The 27,089-nt window shown below is 38.1% G+C and overlaps 1 protein-coding gene across 5 annotated transcripts in view; it reads left to right on the forward strand.

Annotated features, from left to right (window-relative positions):
• sobpa (sine oculis binding protein homolog (Drosophila) a) overlaps positions 1–27,089 on the forward strand; it is a 506,753-nt gene that overhangs the window by 112,128 nt on the left and 367,536 nt on the right. The gene's annotated exons all lie outside the window — the stretch shown is intronic.

Consider the following 27,089-nt stretch of genomic DNA (forward strand, 5'->3'; position numbering starts at 1 on the left):
CCTTAGAGGAGCATTTTTGTATAGTTCAGGACATTTAAGACACTTTGGGGTTGTGTAGGTCGAAATCTGATGCTTCCAATCTTGAATAAGGCCATTTCCAGGCAGGTCTGTGAAGGTTTGGACCTACTTGTGGAACTTTTTGGGGGCCCCACACCCCTTTTGTTATGTTTTTGGCTCCAATACACAACAATGTGCATCATGGGTGCTTTCTTGAACCTTAATATTGGCTAGTATTTATCTTGGTTTGCAACCTCATACTCTGCATAAAAAATGTAGCATACTATTAAGTACATCATCACAACATTATATACAAAAACAGCAAATAATACAAAATGGCTATTATCAAACTTCCAAAGATAACATCGATGCTTAAAGCATCAGTGAAAGTGGGAGTTGGCAAAATGCTGCCTATGTCATAAGTACAGCAGGATAATACATCAGGCAAACTGAGCAAGCATGACAGAAAAGGCTTTTTGTGCTTGTCCTCCTTGCCCACCTCTTCCTATTGCAGATAACCACAAGCTTGTATATGACAATGTGTGAAAGACAGCGCCAGACCCAGGTAGAAATTAGGATATGCAGCATTTTGATAGAAGTAAGTAAATAATAATACTGGGGGCTCAAAATGTTTAATTATTATATGTTAATAAGCCTTTGGCGCCCAACCCACAGTTGCGACCAGTCTGCCTCTTGCATTGTGAAGAGGGGGGCTGAACGCACCCCCAAGGAGATGCGTTTGCTCCTCCGAAACAAGTTCTTAAAAGGTGATACAATGGGAAACATCCCATTTGCTCGATCAGCTGCTGCCTTGCCGCATGATCTGCATCTAGTGCGGCGCTTCAAACATTTAAAAGCCTGTACAGCTGCTTTCCTACTCTTTGTCTTTTATTTCCGGCCCCAGATGTGGTTAAAACTCTTGGCACTCGCGGGATGTGAGTTCTTGATATTTTTTAGTTTATAATTTAAAAACAGAATAAGAATCTGAAAATCTAACTGCATCACATTAAAGTTAAATAAACTCAGAAATGAATGATACTAAACATATATATGTAGGTTTTAAAATAAGTCCGATTTAAAGCGTGACAAAAAACGTGACATAAAAAGTCACATAAAATCATTGCACTTTTAGGGTTAGGATTTTATATATATATATATATATATATATATATATATATATATATATATATATATATATATATATATATATATATATATATATATAGAGTAGATGTCTCGGCAGGTTTCCTCCAAACTGTAACAAATTAGTTAGGCACATATTTCTTTTGGACTTTAAACATTTGTTTAAATATTTTTTGACTTTAGCAGAAAGAATCACAAGTTTGAAATAGATTGGAATACAGGAGAACCCATAACCATGTAGCATTTTTCTAGAGACCAATGGAAAAAATGAATTAAATGCATAAAATTGTCAAAGATTTCTTAGGATCCCGTTAGTACAGGTCTTGTTTTGTGGAGCTGATTATTGTGGAGGGAGGGGTCCATGAATTCTGCACTACACCACTGTTAACAGATCCTGGTGAACTAATATGATTGTGTTCTCTCAGTCCTGTTCATCTGTGTTGGAATACTTGATGATCAAATGCCAGTCTGTTTACCTGCCATTACAGTTTTCCTCAGCTGTTTACGTTCCACCAAATTCTCAGGCTGTGGATGTGCTAGACTAACTGTTATGCCACCATTTGTAAACAGGAGAGCCAAGATCTGGAAGCAATCTCCATCACTTCAAAGTTTCACACAATAATTACAAGCTGAAAAAAGTCCTCAAGAAAGTGCAGGTGACGTTCTACTAGCACGTCACCTACCAAAACAAAGGGTTTGAACACTTGCTTGATCACTCCTACAAATAGTTAAAGACACTTACAAGTCTATCTTGCGTTCACTGACAAGTTTGGCCATGCATCAGTGCTTCTACTGCCTCCTTATGAACAAGTACTTAAGCAATGGCGATGTGGAAAGTACAGGGCTTGACTCTATAACAGATTGTTATGATTTGACAGACCGGTCCATCTTTAAATTCTAATAATGAGAATCTGGATAAATACACCAACTCAGTGATGAACGATGTTAGGTTTAGTATGGACTTGTTGTGTGCCTACCTATACCGCATGTTCCTTCCCTAATCAGAGGCCGTAGGTGAACAGCACTGTTTACATCTGCCTAAGGAAATGAATTGCTGCTTTAACTCAAATGACCCAGAGTACTACAAGAGGTCCTGGTACAAGCAATGGAGAGTGATCAAAGTGGCAAAGATTCAATACGGAAGCAGGTTGAAAAACTTTTTTGGTTTCAATGATTTGTATTCACTGTGGAAAAGCCTGTAGGCGAACATGGACTATAAAACTTTGAGAGCTGTGTCATCATATGCCCTTGCCTCACTTTTCTGGAGGAACTGAATGTCTTCTTTGCTTGTTTTGAGCTTCACAACTCAGAGTTGGTGAATGTTGCTGTATTTCCAGCGCTAATGGCATGTGGAGCAATTCTGCAGGTAACGGAGTGCAACATAACTGAAACCTTTGAACAGGTTAAACCCTGCAAAGCCATTGGCCAAGATAGCAGTCAGTCCTGTGTCTTGAAGGCATGTGCTACCCAGCTGTGCACACTGACATCTTCAACTTGTACCTGCCTTTATCTACAGTGCTGCAGTGTTTTAAGAAAACCACATTTGGGCCTGTGACTGTCATCCCATCACGTTAACCGCTGTGGTGATGAGGTGTCTGGAATAACTAGTTATGATCTACATTAACCATAACATCCCTGCTACTCTGGAGCCAGTGCAGTTTGCATATCATTTGAGGATGATGCCATCTCCCTCACCCTATACACAGCTTTGGAACATCTGGAAAGCAAAAACACTTATGTCAAGATGCTGTTCATTGAATATAGCTTTGCCTTTGATAGCACTGTGCCCTCCAGCCTTGTGCTAAAGCTCAGAAAACTTGGTCTGATTTCCTGACAAATATATATCTCCATGCTGTTCACTACCATCAGTGTTCCACAGGTCTGATGCCTCAGTCCACTGCTATACAGTCTGACGGTGTAGCAAAGCACAAGGGAAACTGCATCAAGTTCGCAGGCAACACCACTGTGATTAGCCTTATTAGCAACAATGATGAGACTGCCTGCAGGATGGAGGTAAAACACCTGAATGTATGGCGCCATAACAACAACATTCCCTGAATGTTGACAAAGCAAAGGATATCATTGTTGACTTTAGAAATAACAAAGGCAGTCACACTCCACTCTACATCAACAGCTCCCCAGTGCAGACAGTTAACATGAAGTTTCTGGATGTCCACATCACCGACTGCCATTTGTGGTCCATCAACACCACCCGCATACTACAAAAGGTTCAGCACAGGGTATTTTTCCAGAGGCTAAAGAGCTTTGGGGTGAGAACCAATCCACCAGTGAACTTTACTGCTGCAATATGAAAGTATCCTGACTGAGTGTATAATGGTGTGATTTGGTATCCTCACCTAACAGGATGTCAAACTTCTCCAAAGAACTGTCCGTGTATCTTCTAAAATAATTGGCACTGACCTGATACAGCTCAATGCCATTTACTCAACTAGGGGAGAGCTAAATCAGTCATCTCTGATGACAGACATCTAGCCCATGCCCTGTTTTCAATTCGGCTTTCTGGGAAGCATTGCAGGAGCCCCACCACCCACTCCAGCCACTTCAGGGACAGATTATTCTCCCAGGCCATAAAGTTACTGAACTCCTAGTATCCTGATCCTACCTGCTGTGCACTCTGTACTGTACCCACCTGCTGGGTTATGTGTAATTGTAATGTACCTTACTTATTTACTGTATTCATTTAGGCTGTTTATTTATCTTCTGCCTTGTGCAGTTATTTATTGTATTTATTTATACATCACCACAACTGTGGCACAAAAATTTCACTATATTTTTACAATGTATGCGACAACAAAGATTTCTAATCTAATCTACAGCTTTGCCAAAATTGCATAATTTTGCCTAAACATGTTCAAGTTACAGGATTCCCATGTGGCATTTACTGGTGGAAGTGGTGTAAAAACATTTACATAACAGAAAAAAGGCTTTTGTCAAGCTGAAATTATGGTATGAAAAATCTTGCTAAAAGTTATCAAATAACGGGGTCTATATAGAGAATTCATTACCTACCCTGCAATGCATTTTGGAGTCACAGATATAGTGAAATGGGTACGAGGCTTCAGAAATGAGCCACAAAAACTAGCCTTGACCTTTACTGGCCAACCTGAGGCTCACCCCCAGTCCTGCTAATCCTCCAACTGCTACCTGCAGGTTCCAAAAATGGGGAGCTTGCTTTAAAAGTTCAAAAAACACAATATACAATACAGTGTATATAAAAATGTCTCATAAGAGCAAGAGAACCAGAGACAAGTGAAAATGAGAAACCTCTGAAAATTAAGCTTGTTAATTGGTAACATAGACGACAGGGGTGCATGATTATGACAATATGAATAACTGATGATTATTGCCTTTAATATTGGAATTGCAATTATTAATTTCAATTAACAGCATTACAGTGAGAGACACAACACAGTTATTAAAATATTGGTACCACTGTTTTTGTAGTATAGTAAATGATATGCAAATAATTCTGGAATTAAATTGAAATATAATACAAATATACCTTCTTTTTCAAAACAAATGTTACTTCTAAAAACAAGCTCTCACCCCACTCGCTCATTTTACTCAAAGATTAAAAATATGGAAAAAGGTTAAATAAGGGAACATGGGAATAAACTTTTGAAGTCTGCTGTGTAGGTCGGCATGGTGGCGCAGTGGGTAGCACTGCTGCCTCACAGTAAGGAGACCTGGGTTCGCTTGCTGGGTCCTCACTGCGTGGAGTTTGCATCTTCTACCTGTGTGTGTGGGTTTCCTCCGGGTGTTACGGTTTCCTTCCTCTGTCCAAAGACATGCAGGTTAGGTGCATTGGCGACCCTAAATTGTCCCTAGTGTGTGCTTGGTGTGTGTGTGCATGTGCGCATCCTGCGTTGGGCTGGCGCCCTGCCCGGGGTTTGTTTCCTGCCTTGCGCCCTGTGTTAGCTGGGATTGGCTCCAACAGATCCCCATAACCCTATACTTAGGATATAGCGGGTTGGATATTGGATGGATGGATGTTTGATAGACTGCGGTGGGCTGGTCTCCTGATTGTTTCCTGCCTTGCACCCTGTGTTGGCTGGTATTGGCTCCAACAGACCCTGTGACCCTGTACTTAGGATATAGCAGGTTGGATAATGATTGGATGGATCGATGGGTCTGCTGTATTACGGAAGCAAAAGTTGCATTTTTATGTACAGATTAAGGTACATAATAGAATCTTAATTAACGATAATACATACCAGATATGTAAATACATTAAATGCATTAATATACGGCAAGCTCAAAAAGTAGTAAGAATATTATGCTGCTGCTCAGTGAGCAGTATCTCCATTTTTGAGGAAAGTAATGAAAGGCACTCTGATTTAAACAAACTGGCATTGCAAGCATCGGTTTTACAGTATAAATTCCTCATCAATATAATGAAACATTATGCTCTCACATGCTTCTGTAGTTCTACATAAGCACAAGTCAGTTCTGTTGCATAAAGTGGGACTTGTTTCATATCTATTTCAATTTAGAATAAATACAGAAAAGGCAGTACAACTTTGGACAAATTTGTTTCTGGAGGGGATAATGTATTTGATTAACTAGGTGTTGATCATTTTCTAAAGCCTTTGCTGTGCACAGTTTTAATCAGAGCCTTGTGTTATGATAAATAAAGTGTGCTGCCTGCTTTTATCGAAATGTGTTTTTAGTAGATTTCTGGATATGGACCTGCATTATAGTTAATGATAATAATAACATTACTGGGGCATGGTGTTCATATGTTGTCTTTCAAGCATTCTCCATAATTAACTATGTGATTACATTGCAGATGATTGAAATAAAATTTTGCTTGCAGTGCTGCAACAGTGTGCACTGTATTCTTTTTTGATCAACATTGTTTTTATTGATAACAAAATAATTCCCCATTATGGACAATTCTCTACATTTTGGCGTTAAAACAAAAAAAAGTGACAGGTCAGCATTGCTTCCTAACATTTCTGGAAGCTGCTGCAAACACGTGAAAGAAAAGTACACTATAAAAATACATTTAAAATGGTTGTCTGTAATCATTTATATTATGTCAGGGCCTCCAAATTGCGATTGCATTTGCACATTGTGAATATCTCTGTGCTCGACTACAACACTCATTGGATGTTTAGAGCAGTTTGAAACTGAAAAACCTCTATTTCTTACAGAGCGGGAGTATTAAATGAAATGCAGTAATGGCTACTTTTCATGATTAGTATATCATCACAGTTGTAATCATAATTACGATTCATATATGATTAACTGTGCAGCCCTAATAGAAAATATAATAAAAGGAGTTTCATAAAACGGTGTCATTCCTATTACGAAAAGCTAAAACAAAATACAGTGGTACCTTGGTATATGTCCACTTTGGAATAAGTCCAACTTGGTATAGGTCCTGTTTGGACGTGAAAAATTTTGCTTGTTATACGACCTTTGTTTGGAATAAGACTCGCATGCTAGAATACAGCACACTACCCTTGTTTACCTCTCTCGAGACAAAGCCACGACTGCCCACGAACGTCAGTACGCCAATTGCTAGCATTCAGTGCACAACCCGCACTATAACTCTTATGTGAATTTTCATGTGATTTTGTGTTTTTTCACATAAATTGGAATTGATTGTTGAAAAATATAAAGGTGGCATGTGTATCTGGGACTTGGCTGCTGCATACCGTATGCCGAGAATGACAGTATCTACAATTGTGAAAAACAAAGATGTTATTAAAAAGTAAAGTGAGGTTAAATTTTCATTTATTTCCTCTGATTGCTTTTGTATTTATGTATTTTAGTATCAAGCAGTGTTTAAATGATTTTATACAACCCCATCAATATATAATGTGCCGGTTCAACAACAAAAGCGCGATAGACATATGTGCCCCGACAAAACCGCGACGGACAAATGAGCTCCGACAAACCCGCTAACTGGTTTTCGACAAATGCGCGCCGACAAAATCGCCACGACAAAATCGCGAGAGAGGCCAAGAGAGTGGGACACGTACGTGCGCATTATGTACACATTATGTGCTAGGTTATAACTGTTATAACTGCTGATGGCATGCCGTGAACAAATAACTCAGTCGAAGTTATAACGCGTCGTATACAAGGCGGAATTACCAGCAGTCAGGCAGCCAGCAAGTCTAAATACGCTCAACTATCAAGACGTCTTGCTGCAATTCTTCCTACATATGCAGAGCGTGATCTTAAGGACTATCTGCGTGCTGTGCTGATGGCATGCCGCATCTCATAATATTGACTTCTAAAATAAACATTATTATATATGCTGTAAAACTAGTAATTCATATTTAATGAAACTTTCGCGATTTTGTCGGCGCGATTTTGTCTGCGTGATTTTGACGCCGTTGTTTTAATCGGTGCTATTTTGTCGGCACTCATATGTCTATCGCGCAAATGTCGGGTCACATAATGTGCCAATAACAATATGATTGTTTTTCATGGGAACGGATTAATCATTTTACCTTTATTTCTTATGGGAAAAATTTGTTTGGTATACGTCCTGTTTGGTCAAAAGATCTAGAACGGATTAAGGATATATACTGTGGTACCACTGTATGTTGTTAACGAAAACATAATCATTTGATTAACTAAAACAAAAATGAAAAAATGTCAGTAAACTAGAACTTAATGAAAATGAGAAAATAAAAAAAGGTTTTTGTAATTTTAATACAGCAGTCTCAAGATATCTGCTTTTCTGGTGCTGGTGTAAGAACTGCTGCTTTGTAATCAAGACATTGCTGGTTCAACCCCTGGTCCTCCCCTCATTTAGTGCAGATTTATCCTCTTCAGCTTGTAGTACATGTTCACTGGGAAACCCTATACGTAATATGTTTTATTCATCATTTAGCTCAAAAACATTCATAATTACTGCAAACATGTTTGTTCTTGAGATAGTTCATGCTGTTATTTTTACAATATTAAATAAAAAGCTTGTTTCTTTGACTTTTTCTTCCAAAACCTTTCTAGGTGCCCCCCTCAGTCTTTTTCCTTTTCCCTTCATTGAAAACATCTTTTTGGAATAGAACTCCTCCCTACGATATATTCTTACCAATGTAGCTGTTTTATTTCTGTGGTTTCTACAAGTGGTTGTATTTCCATCTCTTCACAGATTCTATTATTTCTTATTCTGGCTGTTTTTGTTTTACCGATCACTCATCTTGTATACTTCATTTCAAGTAGAGTTATTTTAGATCTTTGTTGGTACATACTGTACATGGTTTGATACAGATGCATCTTTGCCTTAATACTTAATTTTTTCTTTCCAGTTAAGACGTTGTGAATTTGGTAGTATACTACCTTTGCCTTGTTTATTCTGTTTCTGATTTCTTAATCTGTCTTTCTATCAGATTACCCCCAGGTACTCATACATGACACATTTTGTAGTTGTTTTCCATTTGTCTGTACTGCCATTTGATGTTTCTCTTCTTGTGCTTCCCTTGTTATTTTCATTACTTTTATTACTTTTTCTCTATATTTATTAAACCTTTTGCTTGTAGCTTGCTCCTCCATGTTATTAATTTGCTTTGTAACTATTACCCACATACTGCAGTAAGTGTTGTATCATCAGCTTATATCAGATCCTGGGTCAATACCAGATTTAAAATAAAATATCCCAAGCCTGTGTTTCTAATTTCTTTCTTGCCCATATAAATCATGAATAGTAATAGATTTATAATCCATGTAAATCACAAATAGTAGAGGACTGAGGCTATCTCCCTGTTTGATACTCTTTTTCATATTCCATTGCTCCGATATTTGGCCATTCAACTGTACCATTCCGACACGTTTTGAATACTTTTAATGATCATTTTGAATTTCTATGGGACATGAAATGCTGGTTTTAAATCAAGAAATGGCAAGTACTGTATACTTCTTTATTTTATGTAGTCTTTTCTCAGTTATTGTTCATATGGTGAAAATATGATCTTGTGTATGCCTTCCTGGTCTGTATGCTGCCTGCTCATCTTGTAATTAATTCTCTGTTGCTGTTCTCGTCCTTCTTTCAGTTAACCTTGAAAATATTTTAATACTGTTGATAATAAATGTATTTCTCTATAGCTATCACAGATTGTGGAACCCCCTTTTAATATATTGGTACAATTATATTTCTTTTCCATTCCTCTGGTATTTCCTTTGTCCCATGCCGGCCAGAAGATTTTCTTTAGCGATGTTTGCTTCTCCATACTTTAACATTTCAGCTGTTATCCCGTGTGCTTGAGCTGCTTTCACATTTTTTATTTTTATTAGGGCCTTTGTTGTTTCTTCTTCCATAATTCCTCCATGCTCTTCTGCTTCATTCATCCCCCTCTTGTCCTCTCATTATTTCTTCATTATTGTTTTGTGTAGTGGGATCTCCAGGCTTTAAGAATTACAGCTACCTATGTGTAATTCTCCTTTTGAGTTTATTATGCTTCTGATTTTCTGTATTCAGTTCCCATTTAACCTTCTGACTATACTCCAGAACTGTTTTTGATTTTCAATATTATTTTCCCATATTTTTTTTACCAAATTCTTCCCAGCACTTTTTCTTTGCTGATTTCACAATATCTTTAGCATCTTCTCGCTTTTGTTCAAGGACTAACCTGTCTTCCTCTGTTTTTATTCTTAAATATCCTTTCCATCCCACCATTTTCTCTCCCACCTTCTTCTCACTTCATCATTCCAACATTTAGTTCTGTTTTTAGGGTCCTGTACTACTGCTTTAACTCTGCAGATGCCTGTAGCTGTTTGTAATTCAGCTGCTAAACAGAGATTAATCATCTGTTGAAATCTCCATCAAATATCTCTATCTCTCTCAGCACACGTCTTTCACCAATGATATGATTTGGGTCCAGCCCAACCCACATTGCATCTATAGTGTGTAACTTGTTGATTCAAATCCATTTCAAGTCTGTCAAACATTTTTAATATTAAATATTAAAATCTAAATTTGTTAACTCTGCTAGCTTACAGTCAATGGAATTAAAACATTTTGAATACATATTTAAGAAATGGGTTTAGAAAGAAGTAAAAGACAATTTACAGCCTGAAGATCTGGACTTGCAAAGCCTGTTTGAAAGGGCTATAGAAAAAGGGAGAAGAGATGCAGACACATGCTTTTCATCTCCTGTTTGCTCTCGTTTCAACATTCATGAAGTGCTTGATGCAGTTACCTGTCCAACCAAAGTTAGTGCCTTTTAACCATATGCTTTCATCTTTGCTTGGGGAAAAAGAACAGTTTTGCTAAAAGAACAACATGGCAGTTTTAAAAAGCAGTACAGTAATTCCTCATTATTGTTCAGATTAAGTGTCATTTCCATTCTTGAATCCCAGGAAGGAGGCATTTTGAATTTCATTTCTACATTCTTGGAATCAGGTGATTTATTTATTTATTTATTTTTGTCCTACCACAAAGAAGATGGTGAATTCTATACGGTAAAAGCACATTTCATATTGTGTATACAGGTAATCAATTTTAAGACTAAATCGGTCATTTTAATAGAGGATGCCTTACATGAATTTCTCCCCCATTCACAGTTTGTTCCTACCCTGTAGTCAACACTGTTGGGAAAAAGTATGGCTCCCCGAGACCTAAAAACAGAATAACAGGGCTAAAAAATTAAGTGATCTGTTATCTATATTGTCATATATTACATACCATTCATATTGTATACCATATGCTGTAAGAGTTTTAATCTGATTTTTAAACATGACATATACTGTATGTACATGACATATATATATATATATATATATATATATATATATATATATATATATATATATATATAGACTATAAATTTAAACTTGTTTTAGACAACCCTAAACATTTTCAACGCTTCTGGAGTGATACAGTATATGTATTCATGTGTGCCACAATAACTCAAAAACAAATTATTCTCCAAATGAAATTTGCCAGAGTCATCAGCATTGCAAAGAGTACCAGCTTAACTAATTTTGGGCACAATCCCTCCATTAGATTTTGCTGTAGAGATAATTACATGTAAGACAGGAGTATACAAGTAAAAAAGTTTGACAGGTTGAATTTTTTCAAAATCACATCTTTATGTAGAAAAAGTGACATACATATTTAAACTGCTTGGATTTTTATTATTGTTCTTTTAATAATATTTAGTTATGCGTTACTTTTGTTTGTCCAAGATTTACTATTAATACTAAGGGAATAGCTATGCTCTTTCTAATTTCAGTTGGAGATACAGGAGCACACATGTAACACAGCAGGGGAAGGTTGCAATTCTTCTTGCTCTGAGTGAGCTCCCTGCTATTATTCTCCTCCTACCTGTCAACTTACAGGAGACTTTCTGTCAGAACCGCCCCTGCATCTACATTTTAGCCATTGAATTTAAATGCATCACTCTGCTCTCTTCACAGAACTGACATTCACTATGTAAGCCTAAACTAGGGGAATTCCTAACTTAGAATAAAACATCCTGGTGTGATAATATGTCTAACCCAGCAGTCACTATGTCATAGGCAGACAGAAACACCAGCTAAGGCTAGACCTAAGAGGACAGCTGCTGGACCACACATAACCAGAGAGAATACTGAGATGATTCTTTTCAGTTTTAATAGGGTTCTTTCTAGCCTTTTTGGTGCTCTAAGCACCATAGTTATTTTGGAGCTCCCAAAACAGCCCTGTTCTTTGAGTGAGTCTTGGTCTAAAGTCCTAATATACAACTCTTATGACAGGAGCCAGTCCTCAGTTTAGATACTTGATAGCTGGTGTGGCATACAGGATCTCTGAACAGAAGAAGAGGTGAAGCACTGCTTTTAGCCCTATTACACTAGTAGTATCTATGCACACAATCTGGAAGAAACCTTTTTTGGGAAAGTGATCAAGGTTTAAGAAAGCACACTTCTACAGTAGTGCACATGCAAACTGTAAAGTTTACCATCCTGTCCTTTTACATTAGTACAAAAGTTTAAATTTAAATTACAAGCAAATGCATGTTTTGGGTGGAACAACTTGCTGAATGTAACTAAATGTTTTTCCTCAATTAATTAATTACCTGTACAGTAAGTACAGGCTTAATTTACTAAGTAAGCCTTTACAGTAAGTACTATCAAAAGGTAATTCACCATCAAAAGCATACAATAAAAATAAACATAAAATAAAATGACAGATAACTAAGGCATAAAACTAAGAGTCTGGCAGTCTCTATGATGTCTAAGTGTCAACAGTTATATAAAAGAACAAACTGGAGTTTCAATGCATAGGAGTTGGTTGGGTGACAGCACAGCAAAACCTACTGTAAATGAAAAGCTGAAGTACAGATACTAGAAGACAGTAACCAGTTTTCCCAAAAATTAAATGAATATATTACAACAGATTAATAAATTTTTATATAGCTCTATTAACCATCATAAGATACCTAAGGTACCCAAGAGTTCTGACAAGACTGTAATAAAGTGTTAAACTTACAAAATCATAAGACATGGCAAAGTGACAAAACAGAACAAATTGATAAATTAAGCTTAGAACTTTCAGAAGAAGAGGGTAAGTTAGTAGAGTATAAAACATGACAGTGACAGCACTCTCAACAACAAGGACAGCTGAAATGTTTGAAAGAATATGTAGCAATTACAGAGCCAAAGGGAAAATTTGGTCAAGATTTACTCCTCATTGTGTTTGGATCTTGACTAATAGCTTCATAATATTCGTTTTTGTTTAATCTCTCTCAAATACTGTATCTGTAAACTCCTTTCACTGGTGAAGCGTCTGATTAATACTGATTAAAATAATGATTACAGCCAAACAAAGTGAAGCATTATATAATTGCATTCACTTAACTAGTCTCTATAGATTACATACATTACTGGTGTGAGTCAACACTTCTTTTTAACATGGGCACTGGTAAAAGTGCCAGCTTTGTTTTGCCTGTGTGCTTATTATACAACCAGCTGAGCAGGAGCAAACAGCAACCAATGTACATATGCATTAGTATTGAAAGATCAAGCAACAAACATATGACAGAGCCAGCTTTCTGAAAGCACAAGCATTCTGATATCTGATGGTCTTCAACAAAGGTAGCTTACTAAGGAGTTATGACCCCAAAAGAGTCCTGGATATGTCTATACAGACAGAAAAACTGCTAGCTTGTCCACACATTATTTTAGCACAAGTTTTAAAATCATGTACATCAAGGAATTGTAATTATTTCAACTTGGTTCCCAATATATATAGAAATCTGATATACTGGTATTGTGCTATGTGAACTACAGGTTGGTCCCCTTCTAGACTTGAATCTACAATATTAAACCTGTCTAGCCACACTGAGGAGCGGTGAATTGAGAAACTTTTTTTTTTTGCTAAAATAGACCCCTGGTGTATTGGTTACTCTATTTCCTAGACAGCAAACAAAAATGACAATATAATGAATTCTGTTTATACAGGAAGAGTAGTTTTACGAGGAAAGGAAGGTGAAAGGGAAGTGGAAGAAGAGTGATTACTAGACACTGTGGCGGGTGGCTGGGGGTGGTACCCAGCCGGGACGCCCAGGAGGACCGGAGGAGGGCTTGTGCCTCCTCCAGACCACGAGGGGGCGACCGTCCTGGTTGTGTTGGGGGCCACGGGTAGAGGGCTTGTAGGGGCCAGTGGTCTCCATCAGGGGGCGCCCTTGTGCCTGAAGAACCCTGGACCTCAGCACTTCCGCCACACCAGAAAATGCTGGGGGGAAGAAGACGGGGGACACCCGGAGGGCTTCCGGGTGCGCAGCCGGCACTTCTGCCACACGGGGGTGTGTCTGCGGAGGACTGCTGGGAAGCAGCTGGAGCCTATCCGGGCTGGTATATAAGGGGCCACCTCCCTGCATTCGAGAGTGAGAGTCGGGTGGAAGAGATTGGAGCTGTAGAGAGGAGTGGAGGCAGCCAGAAGGAAGGCACGGGAGACTGTGAGGCCTGGACTTTGGGGAATCGTGCATTGAACAAAAACTGTAAATATTTTGTAAATAAAATGAGTGTGTTGGGTGCAAAACCGTTGTCTGCCTATTTGTGTCCGTGTCCCGTTCCACACCACGTAATCGTAATATTTCTTAACTTGTAGGTCTATTATATTATAACAAGCTGTATAAGCCCGTGCTGTAAAAAGCACAGGGTCCTAGAAACTATTGAAATAGTCAGAAAAAAAAATCAAAATGTAGAGTTGTCAGATAATTGAAAAGAGCTACTCTGGGCTTCTCTCTCCTAGGAGGTTTCGTTTTGCTGATGTGCTTGCATCACTTATGCATTACCGGCTAAGCAACTGTCTTTCTTTGGAGGTTTTGTTTTGCCAGCATGCTTGCCTCGCTTGTTTATTAGCGGCGGGAGGAAAAGACAAATGGCTTCAGTCATTTTGAATGATGTAATCCTAAAAAGTATTAAAGTATACAGTGGTCTTGTTACAGTATCAATAGCTACAATAAAATCGGCCAACAATGGCCTAACTACTTTATGTATAGCAGTGAATACCCCAAAATTAGTGTTTAAACTTGATGACTTTTCATACTTATTGTCCATCTTGGAAGACTGTTGATCATATGGGAACAACACACTACTGTAAAGTAACTGTGTGTGTTACAAATTTTAACACCTTATCAAATCACAAATCAATCACATTTTTAATCTCAGGCAAAAATTTTAGGTTTATTATATCTTACCAAAACAATTGCTCTTTTTCTAGTTAACTTAGTAATTATTTTTTAAGAAACTAATGCATAGCACAGAAATTAAATATTTAGTGTTCAACATCAGAGGAGTGAATTCTCTTATAAAATATTCAGCCTGGAGGAACCTCTGAGGCAGAGTTGTAACCTTTTTTTAGGTCACATTTGTGCTGCCCTTCTTCTTCTTCTTCTTCTTCTTCTTCTTCTTCTTCTTCTTCTTCTTCTTCTTCTTCTTCTTCTTCTTCTTCTTCTTCTTCTTCTTCTTCTTCTTCTTCTTCTTCTTCTTCTTCTTCTTCTTCTTCTTCTTCTTCTTCTTCTTCTTCTTCTTCTTCTTCTTCTTCTTCTTCTTCTTCTTCTTCTTCTTCTTCTTCTTCTTCTTCTTCTTCTTCTTCTTCTTCTTCTTCTTCTTCTTCTTCTTCTTCTTCTTCTTCTTCTTCTTCTTCTTCTTTCTGTCCCACTCTTAATACTTTTAAAGCCATGTAACCAGAAGGAACCATCCTCATGCTCCTCCTTCAGTCTTTAAATTTGGAACATTTGGTAATTCTTCGGGGGCAAGTCCTTTGTGATACACTTCCAGTTCTAGAGAGCAGAAAAAGGAAGAGGTGTCTTTAATTCCCATTTTAGTGGTATCTCATGTGGTTTCTACTCATTTCGCGCAGGGAGAAAGTGAAAACCTGATGCAAATTGAGGCACCATTTTAAACAAATGCTTATATTAAAGATCCCCAATGTACTGTGTTTTAATGCCATTTTATTTTTAACTATGACAAGCATGTTTTCAATTTCTTTCAAACACAAAAGACAGAATGATATAATGGTAGTGGTGATAGAATTTTAGTTCGTTACAGTATGATATACTATGCAAAGCAAGACAGAAAGAGACTGAACAGACAAGGCAAACACAGAGTGCAATGCAGTACATGCCAATGGAGTTAAAAAGTTGCTGTGTTTCAGTTGCCACAATACTACAGGATAACATACATTTTTGTAGCTTGTTTTCTCTTAGTAAGATAATGATATTGACATAAAACACATGAAACTGATTCCACTTTTAAATCAAAATTAAAAATTGGTTGGCTCATCTTTAATTAAAACTAAAATTAGCTTAATTCTATTCACTGGGAGTTTGATCAGTATTTCTCTAATATGTATACAGTATGTAACATCCTGTTTAAAGGAAAAGTTTATTATTTTTTAAGTCAAAGATATTTTTTCACAGTAATGGTATATATTAATTTACCACATGAAACTACATTCTAAAATGAAGCATATTTTATACATTTAAAAAATAAATTGCTTGCTCTTGCACTTAAGCTTATGGGTGCTGTGGAAAAAAATACTGAATATGTCCACTCTGATGTACCAAAGGTTTCAATTCAAGAAAAGTTGCCTACTGTTTTTCTGAGGTAGACTGGTAGACAACACATCTGTGGTTTCCAGCATGACTTGATAATGCAACATATGATGCCAGTTGAGTGCTGTGCATACAAGTCAATGAAAAACATATGGAACTAAACTAAACTCACTTTCACTTTTTTTCACTATTTATAGATACAGCAGAAATTAAATACAGGTGGCATAAAATATGTTTAATTTTGACTCCATATTTTTTAGGCATTGTGTTTCCTATGAGAGCAGCCACCAAAAAAAACGCAGTGTGTATTAACAGCATGTTTTCTGAGGTAACTAAATAGGTGTTGTACTTATGTTGAAAAGGCTGTTTAAAACAATGACTTTAAAACTGTTATAATAACAAAAGGGAAATCAGAAATATGGGACTGTATAAAAGAGTTGACTTGTCTCACATTTGACTTCTATAGAATATATTTTTAATAATTTGATTGTAAATGTAAACATAGCTTTTTCCTCTTCTCTTTTAACATCTAGCTATGTATTCAAATTTTTCTGGGGCAGAAATATGGAAGACCTTAGGGGGAATAGGTGTGGGTGGCTCAGCAGACATATAGTATACACCGATGCACACATATATATCGATCAGCCACAACATTAAAAACACTGACAAGTGAAGTGAATAACATTGATTATCTCATTATAAAGGCACCAGTCAAGAGGTGGGATATATTAGCTATAAAACTAGGGCCCCTCCTCATAATAACAAGAATATGTGACATGTGCTTGTTCAAACATAATATCTAAGCAGTAGCCTGCTCATTGCCAGGACACAAACTCAGACTGTGTGTCAATTCCTGCACCCCCCCAGAGAATGACACATCAGCCCACAACCCCATCTGGGTGTCAGTTCCTATATCCCTAGCCAATAGTTCCCCAGAGCCCAAAGCAGCAGCCCCGTCTGGAGAGGCTGAAGTTGCAAGCACCTGCTGCAAAGCACCCTTCCACTTTCAAAGAGGCTCAGGTGAAGGATTGTCCCTATCTTCACTTGCCAAATCAGGTTCAATCTCCAAGCTGGCTTCCTGGCTGACCTTGTCAGTTGTGAGCCCCTCTCTTTCTACTAAAGAAAGATGTGCTTTGCAGGCAACCAAGACATGCAAAGTCCAGGGTAAAAAGTCTGATAAAGTCTGATATGGCAGTCCAAACTTTAAAGTTCCTTCCCTTATATTTCAGTGTGAAGAGTACAGGCTCTTACTCCTTAACATCCTCATGAACACAGCAGATGTTTACACACTTTGTGCTTGTGCAGGGTACCAGCTTGAGTACATCTCATCGGATGACACAAACATTGCTGCTGGAGTCCAAAAGGGCCAGGACCTCACGCCCAGCTAAGTTAACTGAAACCTTACAGTTGCCCTTTTCCAAGAACTTGGCCTGAGGACAGTAGACCTCGGACAAGCCACTCCACAGGGACTGAGCTAGTCGGAGACAACACTCCCTAACCAGATGTCTAGACTGCCCACAGTGAAAGCAGCTGCACAGTCCAAGTTAGGCCGGAGTTATACTTCACGCGACGCGACGCATGCTGCAGCAGACGCTCCTGCTACGTAAGCGTTGTAGTGTTCATACTTGCGCGCGTATTTATGTAAATCTGAAGGAATCCACCAGGTGGCAGTGCAAGATATTATCACGGTGAGAAAATGTTCGGCTTCTCTGTGTTGTGAATTGCCCAGAACGCCTATTAAATTTTGATGACACCTTACCGCAATATCTCTGAAAAGGATGTTTATTGATTAAATCCATCAATCCAGGGATGTCTCCATTCCAGCAAGCATTGTGCACGAGTGAGAAACAGTCCCTTGATGAGGCCTCAGCTCATCGCAAGGTGAATACAAGCACACAGATACACTAGCGTCATTTTAGCGGCACCAAATCCCCAAATCTGCATATCTTTGGAAGGAAACCAGAGCACAGTGCGGAATACAAGCAGGAAATACCAGCAACATAACTCCCTGCGAGACAGCAGTGCTATCGCTCCACCACCGTGACACCCCCATGTGTGTAATTATTCCCCCATGTGTGTATTTATTCCCCCATGTGTATATTTATTAACAGTATTCATTATTTAAACAAAATTACATGTAAAATGTAACATACACATTTTAATGCCTTTCATCATGAAAGTGATATCAAGTATAAATCTAAAGATTCTAAATCTGCAGAGAGTTGGAATATCATACATTTAATTTGTTCTGTGTGGCGATCTATTGCTGCTTTCCGCTGCTGAAGCAAAATGCCGACATACAGATGGATTCGTGGTGCTTTTATATTCAAGCGTCGCATATTCCCGATCGTAATGACACGATACATTTTAAAAGTCTCACATACCATCTTTTGTGCCGTCTATTTTTTATTGTTTTACTTTACCTGCTGTCAGGTCCAAGAAGCTCATAGCGATTAAACACTGGGATGACGTTTACGATGGTCTGCTTTAATGATAAAGTAAACTACGAGGTTAAAGTGGACATTTCGAGATTAAAGCCGAAATTTCCACTTTAATCACAAAATACACGTTTTCACCGTGTCCTTTATTTTTTTATCAGTGGCTCAAATATAACGCTATACATTATGTTGCTGCTGTTATGTTGCAAAAATTAAAAAATAAAAAAGACATATATAAATGACACGATACATTTTAAAAGTCTCACATACTGTCTTTTTTTTTTTTTTTTGCAACTTCACATCGGCAACATAATGCATAGCGCTGTATTTGAGCCACTGAGAAAAAAATAAAAGACACGGTGAAAACGTGTATGTGATTAAAGTGCAAATTTCGGCTTTAATCTCAAAATGTCCACTTTAACCTTACCATAGTTTACTTTATTATTAAAGCAGACCATCGTAAACGTCATCCCAGTTTTTAATCGCTACAAGCTTCTAGGACCTGACAGCAGGTAAAGTAAAAAAATAAAAAATAGACGGCACAAAAGATGGTATGTGAGACCTTTAAAATGTATCGTGTCATTACGATCGGGAATATGCAACGCTTGAATATAAAAGCACCACGAATGCATCTGTATGTCGGCATTTTGCTTCACCACGTTGAACCATTCATCAAACAGCAAAGCGCGCACATTGATCCCCGAAGGATCTCAATAGAGGCTTGCTCTCAGATGTAGATAGTAAACAGAGACTCTGATGTCACGTTCTAGATGGATGAGGTCTCCAGGACTCTAAAAATATCCAAACCTAATTATGTCATATCATCTACTGTTAAACCGTACTTCTAAAATTTTTATTATTATGCTGTCTTAAGGAATTGTTCTGTTCTGTATATTGTATTGTATTGACCCCCTACTTTTGACACCCACTGCACGCCCAACCTACCTGGAAAGGGGTCTCTCTTTGAACTGCCTTTCCCGAGGTTTCTTCCATTTTCCCTACAAGGTTTTTATTGGGAGTTTTTCCTTGTCTTCTCAGAGAGTCAAGGCTGGGGGGCTGTCAAAAGGCAGGGCCTGTTAAAGTCCATTTCGACACTTCCTGTGTGATTTTGGGCTATACAAAAATAAACTGTAATGTAATGTAACGTTCCGACTTTTAGCACACTGCGCCCCCCCGACTTTTTGCTGGTACTGCAACTTCGCGCACGCGTCGCGTTAATTTCTGAGGACCTTGCTCAGAGGACGCGTGAAATGAACGCTGGGAATGCGTAGCAGCCATGATGCGGTCGCGTACGTGTTCTGAGCGTGAAGTATAAATCGTCCCTTATACTTCGCGCGACGTGACGCATGCTGCAGCGGACGCTCCAGCTACGCAAGCGTTGTAGTGTTCATACTTGCGCGCGTACATTTTATGTAAATCTGGAGGAATCCACCAGGTGGCAGTGCGAGATATTATCACGGTGAGAACATATTCGGCTTCTCTGTGTTGTGAATTGCCTAGAACAGGGGTCCTCAATCCCAGTCCTGGAGAGCCGCAGTGGCTGCAGGTTTTTGTTCTGACCTGGTTGCTTAATTAGAAAGCAATTCTTGCCAATAAAGCACTAACAAGCTATGAAATTAAATTAACTCTGCTATGTCAGGTCATTCTCATATCCTAGATTTTCTTTCCCTTTCTATCATGCAAATGATTTGAAGGCTAAAATGGACGAGTAATTCTCAGTCCTTCACTTTTTTCTCTTCATTTTTCTTCCAAGTATTTAATTAAGCCCAATAGTGCAGATAAATACACACAGGTGTAAATTTAAATAAGCTAAATGGAGAAATGCTGCTCTCTCTTGTCATTTGCATGTTATTGATAATAAGGAGCAATTAAAATGGCTGTTTAAGACAAAATTAAGCAATAAGGGCTCAAAATCACTAAAGTGAAGCAGAAGTGTTACTTTAGCAATAAGTGCTTTTTATTAAGCAACTGGGTTGGAGCAAAAACCTGCAGCCACTGCGGCTCTCCAGGACCGTGATTGAGGACCCCTGGCCTAGAACACCTATTAAATTCTGATGACACCTTACCGCAATATCTCTGAAAAGGATGTTTATTGATTAAATCCATCAATCCAGGGATGTGTCCATTCCAGCAAGCATTGGGCAGAGTGAGAAACAGTCCCTTGACAAGGCCTCAACTCATCGCAAGGTGAATACAAGCACACACATACACTAGCGTCATTTTAGCGGCACCAAATCCCCAAATCTGCATATGTTTGGAAAGAAACCAGAGCACAGTGTGGAATACAAGCAGGAAATACCAGCAACATAACTCCCTGCAAGACAGCAGTGCTATTGCTCCACCACCGTGACATCCCCATGTGTGTAATTAACAGTATTCATTATTTAAACGAAATTATATGTAAAATGTAACATACACACTTTAATGCCTTTCATCATGAAAGTGATATCAAGTATACATCTAAAGATTCTAAATGTGCAGAGAGTTGGAATATCATACATTTAATTTGTTCTGTGTGGCGATCTATTGCTGCTTTCCGCTGCTGTCAGGTCCAAGAAGCTCGTAGCGATTAAAAACTGGGATGACGTTTACGACAGTCTGCTTTAATGATGAAGTAAACTACGAGGTTAAAGTGGACATTTCGAGATTAAAGCCGAAATTTCCACTTTAATCACAAAACCGTGTCCTTTATTTTTTTCTCAGTGGTTCAAATATAACGCTATACATTATGTTGCTGTTGTTAAGTTGCAAAAATAAAAAAATAAAAAAGACGACACAAAAGATGGTATGTGAGACTTTTAAAATGTATCGTGTCATTATGTTCGGGAACTATCTACATGTGACAGAAAGCCTCTATGCCGATCCTACGGGATGGATGCTTCGATGTGGTGAAGCAAAATGCCGACATACAGATGCATTCGTGTGCTTTTATATTCAAGCGTCGCATATTCCCGATCGTAATGACACTATACATTTTAAAAGTCTCACATACCATCTTTTGTGCCATCTGTTTTTTTTTTGCAACTTCACATCGGCAACATAATGTATAGCGAAAACGTGTATTTTGTGATTAAAGTGGAAATTTCGGCTTTAATCTCGAAATGTCCACTTTAACCTCGTAGTTTACTTTATTATTAAAGCAGACCATCGTAAACGTCATCCTAGTTTTTAATCGCTACGAGCTTCTTGGACCTGACAGCAGGTAAAGTAAAAAAATAAAAAATAGACGGCACAAAAGATGGTATGTGAGACTTTTAAAATGTATCATGTCATTACGATCGGGAATATGCGACGCTTGAATATAAAAGCACCACGAATGAATCTGTATGTCGGCATTTTGCTTCACCAGTTTGAACCATTCATCAAACAACAAAGCGCGCACATCGATCCCCGAAGGATCTCCATAGAGGCTTGCTGTCACATGTAGATAGTAAACAGAGACTCTGACGTCACGTTCCGACTTTTAGCACACTGCACCCCCCGACTTTTTGCTGGTACTGCAACTCGCGCACGCATCACGTTAATTTCTGAGGACCTGTTCAGAGGACGCGTAAAATGAACACTGGGAACGCGTGGCAGCTATGATGCGGGCGCATACGCGTTCTGAGTGTGAAGTATAAATCGGACCTTACAGAAATCTGCTGATGGTGTCTTATATGTGGGAGCTGATCGGAGAGCGTGGGGATGGCTGTACAGGAGCTGGAGCCAGACTAGGGTAGTCCTCTGCCTCCATGTGGCCTGGGCTCCTTCCAATCTGCAGGTCAAAGTTTTGGCATCACTCCAAATCATCTCATCGCCGAGGTCATCGCTTATCTCTGACAACATGACATCAGTGGCAAGTTTTTCCACGATGAACTCGAAGGTGTCTCCACAGAACCAGCTTTGGATAAGGTCTATTAAGTCCTACACTTGTCCCTGGATAGTGCAATCCAGATCGATTTCCCAAAGCTGGAAAAATGTGCTCCCTGGCCAAGGAGCTCAAAGCCATAGGATTCAGTGGTTCAGAAAATCATAGCCATCAAGTCTCTTGGGAGGAAGGTTTTGCAAGGGGCTAAGACAGCCAGCCCAGCCTCCCTTGTGCCAGTGCATGAACATGGAAAAAACAGAATAGGAAACACCCCAGAAAGTCTAAAGGAGTCATCTTCACGGGCACATCTCTAGGATGGATAGCCTGAGCACCTACAGGGGCTTCATCTGGCTTTGGTGGAAGAGGAACGTTATCACTTGTGATGTGTGGGTCACAGACTTGGACAAGACAGCAGGAGAGTCCAGGTTCCCAAAAAAAAAATCAGCTTTATTGTTGTAAAGACAGGAAAGGTGAGCTGTCACTCAAACACACACAACATGCAAGCAGGGACAATGACGTCGTTCTGCATTCATTCCATTCTCAGATCAAATGAACAGATAGCATTCATGAATAAACGAGGAGACACGACCAGGTCAGAGGCCTGTTTTAAATGTTCCTCTCATCAACCAGAGGATTGCACCAGTTGCAGCAGCAGCAGATAACCAGTCTCTCTCTGCATTAACAGAGTGTTGGCACAAAGAACTGTTGTGGGGTTGTCAGGGTTCAAAAAACTCACTATATATATAGGAAATGTGATGAGAAAACTTTTAAATGACTCTTATGCCTTATAAAATGAAACATTGAAGTGCGTTTGACTATTCATTTATCAGTACCATAATGTGATTTGATTGATGTAATTATTACACAGAGTAAGAGAATGAACAATGAAAAGAGAGAAGCAGCAGGTATATATGTTGTAACATTAAGGCCTCTTTTAAAACTGCATAATCTTTAAGAGCTTTATTATCAACCAATTTTTTGAAGCAAAACTGGTTATTGTAAAGCTTTGTGGTCACTCTGTTCAAATCATTCACCTAGCAGGATGTCAAGGTTTTGCTAAATGACATGTTATTGTGAAAAGTTTTCAAATGTTTGTATTCTAAAGTTACTTCAGATAATAGCAGCACATGTCAAAACTGGAATCAAGAAGTATGACCGTATAGCTTCAGCACTTAAATCAATTCACTGACTTCCAATTAAGTTTAGAACCAATGTTAAAATCTGCTTTCTTACTGGTAAATGGTTTAGCAGTCCCAACGTAACAGGACACAGCATCTATACTCTGGAGTACATGTTGTGGTCTCACCATGTAAGCCCAATTAAAATATCAAAGAAAAATAAATAGAGATTTTACCTATATGGCTACCTGAGCTCTAGAATGATCATTTTACCAATTTTAAAGAAGCTTCATTGATTTGAGGTTATTCATAATGCCTCTCATTTGCTTTTTAATTAACTTTTGCAACAATGTTTTTTGATTGTGATGTTAACAAAACACCCTGTATATGTTCTTTTTATTTCAAAATAATGTTTTTTGTTTAAGCTACATGTCTCTTATCCATACTATACTCGATAGCTTGCATTCTGTTTTTTCCGCAGCTTCACTCTGTATATTTAAGAACTATAAGCATAACAATTTTTATACTAGGGCACTCCACAGCATTATTTTCAGTTTAATAAAGGACTGAGATGGAAATTATCCCACACTAGCTTCAACCTTGCACTCACTGCTGCCATGATAGATCCCGATTTCTCATGTATTCACTAGGAAAGATGAACAAATCAACAAATAAATAATGTGATAATGTAAATTGAAAAGCAGTATGTAAGAAAGACATGCTTTTCATTTCTATGGCATGACAAACATGCTCACCAGTAATCATCATTTTTTCAAATTCAGAAAGAATGCTAAGTAAAAGTCCCTTTATTAAATGTAAAAAAATGAGATGAAATAAAAAGTACACACACTAAATCTATTATAAGCAAAACTCACTTATTACGTAGAACAAGAGGGTACTTTCCATTTCACTGAATGCTATAACATAATAAAAGATACTCATTGTTCAATACTCTGTCCTCACATCGGAGAGCTACATCACCACTCAGTGCTCTTGCTACCAGCTTACAAGCTATTACTGAATCTGGAGGAGCCACTAAGAAGAGTGGATCACCACTTGACTAAAGAGGTAGAGGAGAACTGAAGGATTTGATTTTGCAACTTGGGACATGTCTAGAGATTCCTTATCATATCTGTATGCAATGGTCATAACTGTCTAATATGAACGTGGGTATTACCAGTAACATCTGTCATTTACTGAAGGCTCACAATAAAGCATTTCAAATCGATGATATTGAAACATACAAGAAATGAAGGTGTCAGCTCTAGAAAGCAATTAAATGTGCAAAAAGTCTACAGCAGGAGAAGCTTCAAAATGAATACTGTGATACTTGTGACACATGCGAGAAAAGGCAAAATGATGCATATAGCTTACAAAGTAAAATACCACCTAATCACATGAACATTTTCTCTTCCAGATTAACGTGATGCTGTCTGTGCCTTCTTTGATCATGACACCACCACAGTAACATATTTAAATTTGCTGAAGACACCATCATTACAGAACTGATTACCAATAATCATGAGATGGCTTACAAAAATTAGATGTCTTACTTCTGACACATTGATGCAGATACAATAACCACACTGGCAAAATCAAGGAGCTCATCATAAATGATGAAGGAGGCTGACAAACCTCATTTCTACATTAGAAAAGATAATGTGAAGATGGTCAGTAGCTTTAAATATTATAAAGGTGCCATCAGTGATGACCTCAAGCAGGCACAACAAATATTCACTATTGTCAAGAAGACTCACCATTATTTTTAATCCACCAATACTTGAGGAAAGCCTGCATTTCAAAATGTATACTCACCAACTTCTAGAGTTCCGCAATGCAGTCTACAATCACTTGTTATATTACAATCTGATATGACAATACTGAGTTCAGGATTGCATAGTGTTCTCCCACAATTAACAAGACAGAAATTATTTATTTATTAATATTATGGAAGAGGACTAGGAGATGGGAGAGGAAATAATCATTGCAGTTAAACAAAAGATTGAAATAGAAAGTCTTAGAAAGTATTGTGCCCTAACCCTTAATGCTAATCCAGCAAATGCTTTAGCTCAAAATTCTACCACAAAGATATGCCAAGTATCCAAAATACTGGACAACTTAGAAGTCCACAACTCTGACCTTAACACTGGCAGTAATAATTGCACAGGTCACACGCTTCTGGTTGTTACATGACAGCATCCAGGTTTGCAATAACAAACAATGTCTCCCAATATAGTGGCTCCAATGGAAAATAAAAATGGCAACACAATAAAATAGAAATAACATAAACAATTTTTAACTATGCCAAAGTGAATTTACAAGTAACAAAAGAGCACATAATTAGAATCTACACACTATCAATCCCCAGGAACAGAACAAGTGCATCTAAAAATGCAAAACTATGCACCAGCAGATTCAGGGGGAGTTTATTCAACTAAATCAAAAGGACACAGCACTGTCAATCGATTAACAAAATGAATTATATATTATATATTGTATGATGTTAAATTTAACATATAGTGTTACTGCCATTTTCTGCTATTGGTACAGTATGACTGTCATTAGTACAGTATGTTAGCCAGTTAGACTTTCATTATACCATGTACTCGTAAGAATTAATTTGAACTTGTACTCTAATGAGACATTATACAGTGCTGTAAAAAAAAGTGTTTATCCAGTTCCCAATTTTCTATGTTTTTGTTTAATTGTATCACAATGATTCTGATCTCCAAAAAAAATTAATATAATACAAAATTACTTCAAGAGTGTGTAGAATCCTCATCTGGAAGGTCATGGAAGAACTCTGAGGAACATCTAAGCAACTGCAGCTTTCTCTCAACTCAGTTAATGTCACTGTTCACGAATCCTCCATTAGAAAGACAGTGGGGAAACATGGTATCCATGTGAGAGTTGCAAGACAAAGACTGCAGCTAAAAGAGAAACATGAAGTCTTGTTGAACATTTGCCAAAACACATAGTGATTACCTTCAAAATTTTTGAAATAATGCCCTGTGGACTGATGAATCAAAACTGGAAGGCATGGGCCCTGTTCCATCTGGTGTAAAGCTAATACAGCTTTCCACAATAAGAACATCATGCCTACTTTGAAACATTACGGTGGTAGTGTGATAGTGAGGTAATGCTTTGATGCTTTTAGGCCTGGGTATCTTGCTGTACTTAAGGGAAGCATGAATTCAGCCTTCTCCCAGAAAGTACTGAAGTATTGTCAGTCCATGATCTCAAGTTTAAGTGCGAATGGATAATGCAGCAGGACAGCAATGTGAAGCATAACAGTAAATCCAGCTCTGACTATCTGAAAAACTTAAAATTAAGGGTTTGGAGTGGTCCAGAGAAAGTAATAATTTGAACCTCCTTGAGATGCTGTGGCTGAATCGAAAACCAAAATTTCTCCACAGGAATGCCAAAGACTAATTTCCTGTTACTAGAGACACTGATTGAAGTTGTTCCTGCTAAAGATAGCACAAAAAAGTGTTCAGTTTAGGGGGGGCAATACCTTTTTCACATG

Source organism: Polypterus senegalus, chromosome 3, assembly GCF_016835505.1.
Source record: "Polypterus senegalus isolate Bchr_013 chromosome 3, ASM1683550v1, whole genome shotgun sequence".
NCBI classification, from domain to species: Eukaryota; Metazoa; Chordata; class Cladistia; order Polypteriformes; family Polypteridae; genus Polypterus; species Polypterus senegalus.